Below are 9,035 nucleotides of genomic sequence, written 5' to 3' on the forward strand. Positions count from 1 at the left end.
CCCATGCTAAATTTTGGCTATACCTTCTAGTAGCACCCCATGGAAGAATATATATTCATGCTATCTGTGCTGTTCCTTTACACGATGCTGACTGATACGGATAGTAATGGGAAAAATAAAAATGAAACACTATCTTGAATTAATATTAAACTAATATAATTCTAAACAATGAGAAAATTGTAAGAAATTTACTCAAAATCTGAATAGTAGAGATCTTTATCATTTCTTCCCATAACATATCCTATAAATTTTCCAAATATTTTACTAGGTAATGCCTATACAAAAGTAATATCCAACTAGAAATAGTTGGGTAAAATGTAGAATGTACAAACACTGGAGTTAAAGGAAGAAGAGGAAGATTAATGTTCATTAGGTTTTCAATTTTGGCTAAAATAATTTGTTTGATTCTACTAATAGTTTTTAAAATGCCATTTTATTTTTCCTTCAGAGTTGAGTGAACTGTTTACCTTACAGTGCATGAATGGTAAGAGGACACAAATATCCTTTAGAAAGTTGCCCATGATCTGTCTTTGAATAAAATATAGGGAAATATATCAATTAATTATAGACTAATTTTAATCCAGCAATATGCCTGGTATGGCAAGGATCACATACAAAGATTTTCTAGGTATGGGTCATCTGCTTACACAGACATGCCCTTTATATACATCTTTAATCCCAAATAATAAAGATAAAATTAGTTTGTAGAAGGAAGGAAACCTGTTTGACAGTGGTGTCTACTTGAGGGTCAAAAAAAATGAGGAATCTAAGAAAGATTTTGCAGAATGACTCAGAGTTAGGTAATGCCTAACTCTAAGGGGAAAACCACAGGAAAGAGAAGTGACTTCAGAGATAAATACAAAGCACAGGGAGACATAGGCAGGGAAAAGAGAGAGAAAGGAAGAAAGACGGAGGGGAGAAGAGGGGAGAGAGAGAGAGAGAGAGAGAGAGAGAGAGAGAGAGAGAGAGAGAGAGAGAGAGCAGTTTATTGAGACAAGCTGCAGATGAAGACATAAGGATCCAGAAAGAGAGAAGAAGCCTGAGGATTAAAACATATGGCCAAAGTTAGTTTGAGGCCAAACAAAGCAATTCAGGGAAAAGCCAAGAGAACCCTGACTGAATCAGTCAGCTTGGAGAGGAGTGTGTGCCAGAACAGCTGAGTTGAAACCACTCAGCTAGTTCAGAAAAAGCTCTAAAGGGTAAGCTTACTTAGCAATAAGCCTCCAATCTGACAATTACACTTAGCAAATTAAAGATACATATACAATTAATGAATATAATAGTTCATAACGAAACTTTTTCTATATCTACATTCGTATACCATTATTGTGGTAATTTAGTTTTAACTGTATTACTCTTTATATCTAAAGGTGTTAATGTACACGTTGAAAAATAAAAATCGTGTACAGAAATCTTTATTGTAGTGTAGAGAACATTTGTAATCTTTAAAAGCTTTTATTTAGCACTTGCCTAGCAAGCGCAAGGCCCTGGGTTCGGTCCTCAGCTCCGAAAAAAAGAAAAAGGAAAAAAAAAAAAGCTTTTATTTATTTTATAACTGCAATTTAGTTAATATTTTTCAAAATACGTAATGTACACAAAATAACAAAATAATATTATTAGCATTTTGTGAGTACAATTTCCTTAAAGTATATAGTACTCAAATGAATTATCAAAGTTAATTTTCAAATGGTGAGTTATAGAAAAACAATGAATAAAATGAAACACAAATATTCAAAATATTTTAAGCCAAATGATGAATGGCAATTTTATCTTTAATCATTTACTCACTTTTTTCAGTAGACAGAAAATCCAAAAATTATAGAAAGAAAATAAGAATAAATGCAATTACTAAAACTTCAGTGTTATCTTATTAAATTATATATAGACAGATTTTTAAATACCATGATCTGAGAACTGCAGGCTAAAATCCTTAAAGTACCAATTACCCGCAGCTATTTTACATCATAAAATTTCTTTTTACTCATAAATGTTGTCATTTCACATTATATTTTTGTATCTTTGCTAACATTTCCTGTATTCTCTAAAGCTTTGATTTAATTAACTTAATTAACTAAACTTTAATTTTAGAACTCTACACTTTCTTTTTAGCAGAAATGATAAGAATATATTTGATATTATTCTTACATTAACTCTAATTAAATTGCATTTAATTCTTTTAAAAAATACCTTTGACCACCCTTTATTAGATGCACATTCTTCTTTTGCTAAAACATTTGGCATGTGGTAATGAGTCATAAAAATTTGAAAGGAATTTTCATATGTTATTTTAATGTCATGAGTTTCATAGATTGTCACAGGCCTTCTATGCTGTCAGTAAAGAAGAATTCTGTTTAACTGATTGAAGACTATCCTAATTTTTTAAATTCATTTGTAAATTTGATTTTTGCTGATTTTATTTCACAAAAATATTTGATTATGTATCACAGATCATATTTTTTCAAATCTATCAAATATTTTGGGAAGACAAGAGTATTAAGCAGAATTAAATGAGTATTGTATATTAAATAAAATTTATAAACATTAATAACTTTATATGTATTCCAGAAAAATAATATCCTACCACTAAGAAAATTACTGATCTAAATGAATTTAGTGCTGTCTCTTCAGTAAGGTTTGTTATTTTATCTTGGAATCTTTTCATTCCATGAAAGAAAGCTCTCTTAGGTTTTCTATTGCCCGGAAGAAACTTTATGACAACAGCAAGTCATATTAAGGAAAACATTTAAATAGGGTTCCTTACAGTTTCAGAGTTTAGTCCATTATCACCATGGCAGCAACCATGGTGGTCTAGAGAAAAACATGGTGCTGGAGAAAAAAACTGAGGGTTCTATCTGTAGCAGAAGTGAATGCCTCACTGGTCATAGCTTGAGCATTTCAGACCTCAAGCCCACCCTGAGAATGACACACTTCCTCCAACAAGGCCACATCTTCTCCAACAATGCTACTTCTCTAGGTTGCACCACTCCCTATGGACTAAGCACTCAAATATTTCAGTCTATGTGGGACATTCTGAATCGAACTACCACAGTTGCCTTCATATAACAGGCAGTGCATGGTGAACTCTGAAAATTTCATCTCTGAAAATACATCGAATTCTCTGGTCCTGTCTATGTACCCCTGTGAACACCTCAACCAATATCAAGTTGCCTGCTTTCAGGTAACCCAAAATCTGTCTTATGCCACATTCAATCTGTCCACCCAACCAGACTTTGCACTTCCTTCTGCTACAACTAAAAGTCATATTTATAGTGATCATTGGGAGTTGCTGCTGTCTTGTTAAATGGACATTCTCTGCCCACTCAACTACTTTAATATTAATTATGCTGATGGTAATGGCATAGTTCTGATTTCTTTATTTCAGTGTTCAATGGAAAATTCAGAATCATAAGTAGACTGTTAAAGTCTAGTTATAAAAGAGACATTTATACCATCCCCTCCATGACAAATGGACTATCACAGAAGAAAATGGGGAAAAACAGGGATGTAATTTAGAACAGGCATCCACATAGTAGATAGTTTATGAACATGTAAAATCATGCCAACTGTGACTAATGCACTGGACCGCCTTAAATTTGAGTATGTCAATTCTCTGTCATTTAAGGGGAAGATAATTATGGGGTCCTACCTGTCTTTGAGGATTTGGATGCAGAGAAGTTTGGTCAGGGTGAGGAGACATTTTCTTCACTGCTTTAGCTATCGATATGGTAGACATGCTCCTGTAAGCAAATTCTTACGTATGTCCCTATTAATTAAAATACTGACGTTCAATGGACATCAGAGAGCGTGGGTGGAGGGAGGAAGGGAAATAGAGGGGGAGGTGGAGAGGGAGGAGAAGTAGGAGAAAATGTAAACAGATATAAAGATAGAATGGAGACTGCTGGGAAAGAATAAGGGATTATCATGAATAGAGTGTGAAAACAAAGGTGAACAAGATGAATTTGAATAAAAGACACACAAACATGTATAAAATTATCATAATGAAATCCATTATTATGTTTAACTTGTGCTTAAAAAAGTAAATGTAAATATGTCAAACAAAAATAATAACAACAAAAATAAAATAAAATGCATTTACCTCTGAAGAGTAAAATAGTTTGTTACATATTCACAATTAAAGAAATGCAATGAGAAGTGCAAACACTCCTGAGAACTCAGAGGAGACTACTCTCTGCCCACATTCCCCATCCAAGAGGAAATCGTCTAGTGCCATCTGTGCCCCTTGGGCAAGAGGACTAGGAACACTCAGGGGTAGGACCCTTCGGGTTTCTGCCTGGACCAAGAAATGAAAGCCAGTCACAAGGAGCCCCTACACACCTGAGAGCAGAGCTCTCTGTTCCCAGATCCAGTTGAAAGAAAACATGTCTACAGGAGTGCTGACAAAAAAGGCTACAGGAGGGTCAAGCCACTGTCAGAGACAGCTAGACAAGCTAACACCAGAGACAACATGATGATGAGAGGCAAGCACAGGAATCTAAGCAACAGATACAAAAACTACTTGCGAACATCAGAGCCTAGTTCTCCCACCAAAGCAAATACTGGATATCCAAAAACACAGGAATAGCAAGATTTAGATTTAAAATCATCTTTTATAGTGATGATCAAGAACTATAAAAAGGACATAAATAATGACCTTAAAGAAATACAGGACAACACAAGTAAACAAGTAGAAGCCCTTAAGGAGGAACACAAAAATCCCTTAAAGAATTACATGAAAACACAAACAAACAGGTGGAAGAATTGAGCAAAACTGTCCAGGATTTAAAAATGGAAATAGAAACAATAAAGAAAGCACAAAGGGAGACAACACTGGAGATAGAAAACCTAGGGAAGAGATCAGGTGTCATAGATGCAAGCATCACTAACTGAATACAAGAGATAGAAGAGAGAATCTCAGGGGCAGAAGATACCATAGAAAATATAGACACAACTATCAAGGATAACATAAAACACAAGAAGCTTCTAGCCTAAAACTTCCAGGAAGTCCAGGACACAATGAGAAGATCAAACCTAAGGATAATAGGTATAGAAGAGAGTTAAGACTCCCAACTTAAAGGGCCAGTAAATATCTTTAATAAAACTACAGAAGAAAACTTCCCTAACCTAAAGAAAGAAATGCCCATAAACATACAAGAAGCCTATAGAACTCCAAATAGATTGGACGAGAAAAGCAATTCCTTCCATCACATAATAGTCAAAACACCAAATGCACAAAACAAAAATAATATTAAAAGCAGTAAAAGAAAAAGTCAAGTAACATATAAAGGCAGATCTATCAAAATTATACCAGACTTCTCACCAGAGACTATGAAAGCTAGAAGATCCTGGGCTTATACTATACAGACCTTAAGAAAACACAAATGCCAGCCCAGGCTATATATCCAGCAAAAATCTCAATTAGCATAGATGGAGAAACCAAGTTATTCCATTACAAAAATGAATTTACACAATATTTTTCTACAAATCCAGTTTTACAAAGGATAATAGATGGAAAACTCCAACACAAAGAGGGATACTACCTTGTACAAAAAGCAAGAAAGTAATCTCCTTGCAACAAAACAAAAGGAAGAGAGATACACAAACATAAATCCATGTCAAACAACAAAAATAACAGGAAGCAGCAATCACTATTACTTAATATCTCTTAACATCAATGGACTTAATTCCCCAATTTAAAAAAAACATATACTAACAGACTGGATATTTAAAGAGGACCCACCATTTTGCTGGGTGCAGAAAACACACTTCAGGGACAAACACAGAAACAACCTCAGAGTAAAATGTTGGAAAACAAGTTTCTAAGTAAATGGTCTAAAGAAAGAAGATGGAGTTGCCAAAAATCCCCGTTAAAAATGGGGTACAGAGCTAAAAAAAGAAATCTCAGCTGAGGAATAGCAAATGACTGAGAAGTATCTAAAAAATGTTCAACATCTTTTGGTCATCAGGGAAATGCAAATCAAAAGAACCCTGAGATTCCACCTCACACCAGTCAAAATGGATAAGATAAAAAACTCAGGTATCAACAGACGCTGGTAAGGATGTGGAGAAAATGGAACACTTCTCCATTTTTGGTGGGATTGCAAACTGGTACAACAACTTTGGATATCAGTCTGGAGGTTCCTCAGAAAATTGGACATTCCACTACTACCTGATGATATACCCAAAAGATGCTCCGACACAACCAAGACACATATTCCACTATGTTCATAGCAGCCTTATTTACAATAGCCAGAAACTGGATACAACCCAGATGCCTTCAACAGAGGAGTGGATACAGAAAATGTGGTACATCTACACAATGCAGTACTACTCAGCTATCAAAAACAATGACTTCATGAAATTCAGAGGCAAATGGATTGAACTAGAAAATATAGATGTCTTCTGAGAGACACAGCCAGAGCATGTCAAATACAGAGGCGAATGCTAGCAGCAAACCATTGAACTGGGAACAGGACCCCCATTGGAGGAATTAGAGAAAGGATTGAAGGAACTAAAGGGGCTTGCAACCCCATAAGAACAATGCCAACCAACCAGAGCTCCTAGGGACTAAACCGCTACCCAAAGACTATACATGGACTGGCCCATTGCTCCAAGTGTATATGTAGCAGAGTTTGGCCTTGTTGGGCAACAATGGAAGGAGAAGCCATTGGTCCTGCCAAGTTTGGACCCCAAGTATAAGGGAATGTCGGGTTGGCAGGAAGGAGGGGGTGAATGGAGAGGGGAACAACATTATAGAAGTAGGAGAGAGGGATGGGATAGGGGTTTATATCCAGGAAATCGGGCAATAGAATAACATTTGAAATGTAAATAAAAATATTCAATAAAAAGAAGAGCCTAGTTAAAATTTAATAAAAACAAAAAACAACAAAAAATGTGCCATTTTAATTATAATGCAAAAGTTAGTTAAAAGTATTAATATAATTTGGCTATTAAGATTGTTATTTATTTGATTGCTGAACGCGTATGAAATACAGAACATAAAAAGTAACTTGAGAAATCACACTGAGATTTTTAACATTTTTTTCTAATTTATTTATTTTTGTACATTAGTATTTTTCCTACAGTTCTCCTTTTGAGGATGTTGGACCCTGGAACTGTAATTACAGACAGTTATGAGCTACCAAATGGGTGCAGGGAATCGAACCCAGGTCCTCTAGAAGAGCAACCAGTGCTCTTAAATACTGAGCCATATCTTCAGCCCCCAGTGATTTTCACTTTTAGTGCTTGATTCCAAGACCTTTGACAATAATTGATATTGGGCATAAACTATTCATAACATATGTAGTATGATTAAATGGCCTCAATAAATAAAATTTCAATAGCAACATTATAGTAAGGCAATCTATAATTATTTTAATAGAAAAAGAAAGTAGAAATGCATTTGTAATAGAATCTCTAAGAACCCTTCTATTTTCGTGTTTTCTTTTATTTACCAAGATGATGTAGGAGCCTAGCAATCACTGGGAAAAATTTTCAATGATTTTATTCATAATTTGATATATAAGAATTGGCAACATTGTGCTGAATTAATAGAAAGGTCTTAAATAATATTAAATGTAGACAGCAAAGGATCCCTGGAAATCAGTAGGGGAAATATTATATTTTATTTTAATAAAAACCTTTCCATCATCTAAACTTTCATTATCTTTAGTCTATCTCACAGATCTAAATGATAGTTTCAAACAGTGACATTTATTATCTTTATATTAATTTTATAAGATTTATAAACAAAATTTGCTGTTTACAAGACTGTCAAAATACATATCATAAAAATAAGTACAGTATATTAATTGATATATGCAAATTATCTTAATATTTAAACTATAAAAAGTGTTTACAGTTTCATAAAATATAGTAATCACATACATTTCTGACATTATTATAGTTAGTGATAGGAAGCAGATTTCCTGAAATGAACAGTATTCTACCACAATGTGCCCTGATAATATTCACTATTTCTTACTCCTTTCTTCTTTCTCCATTCCTAACGGTCTCTATTTAAATACAATTGTCTTGTCCTTGTAAATGCCAGATACAGTTAAAAAAGAAAAGATACTATTGTATCTGCCTTTGATACCAGATTATTTCACTTAAAATTATGACAGTTGAGACCTATATAGTTGTCTAAATAAAAATGCTCCCCATAGACTCACAGTGAGTGACACTATTAGAGGGCATGCCCTGGTTTGAGAAGATTTGACCATGTTAGGAGAAGTATGCTGTCAGGGATTGAACTCTGAGGCTTCAGAAACTCAATCCAGGCCCGATGGCTTCTGGTCTCTGGCTGTTTCCTATGGATCCAGATATAGAACTCTCAACTACCTATCTAGCGTTACACTTACCAGCAATCCACAATGATTCTCCCTATAACAACAATAACGGACTTAGCCTCTGAACTATAGGGTAGTCCCAATCACTGTTCTCCTTCATAAGTTTTGCCCTGATCCCACTGTCTCTTCAATGAAACCTTAAAAAAGACAGAATGGCATGGCTAAGTAATTTGGTCGCTTTTAGAGTTGCATTCAAATATTCAAGTTTTAAAGTTTGGAGGATCCTCTATCCTGAATTCCATGTCAGTGACATTAATTACATTTGTTCAAATGAGCAGGATATAGTCAATTATTTTTCCTGCACCCTAGCTCTCATTATATCTTGCTTTGTTGTTAATTCTGAGAAGTGATATGTAACCTTAATGTAATTTTAATTTTAATTCTGCTCATAACTAACATGTATTTAGTGGTGATTTATTTTTCTTTATTTGGAAAACACCTGTTCCATTCATTTGCATGTTTGTTGATTTTTTTATGATTTAATAGTTTGATAATTAAAGCTTTGAGAGATACCTATAATATGGATTTTTAAACCTCTAACCTAGAAGTGAAATTTTAAATATTAAGTTTATAACTGATTATTAAATGAATAGTTTATTTGACAGTCATAAAGAATTTTGGGAGACAAAAATTATATTTGATGACAAATATTTTTATGACATATGGCAGAAACCTCTACAGAATATA

The sequence above is a fragment of the Rattus rattus genome, chromosome 4, assembly GCF_011064425.1.
Source record: "Rattus rattus isolate New Zealand chromosome 4, Rrattus_CSIRO_v1, whole genome shotgun sequence".
NCBI lineage: Eukaryota > Metazoa > Chordata > Mammalia > Rodentia > Muridae > Rattus > Rattus rattus.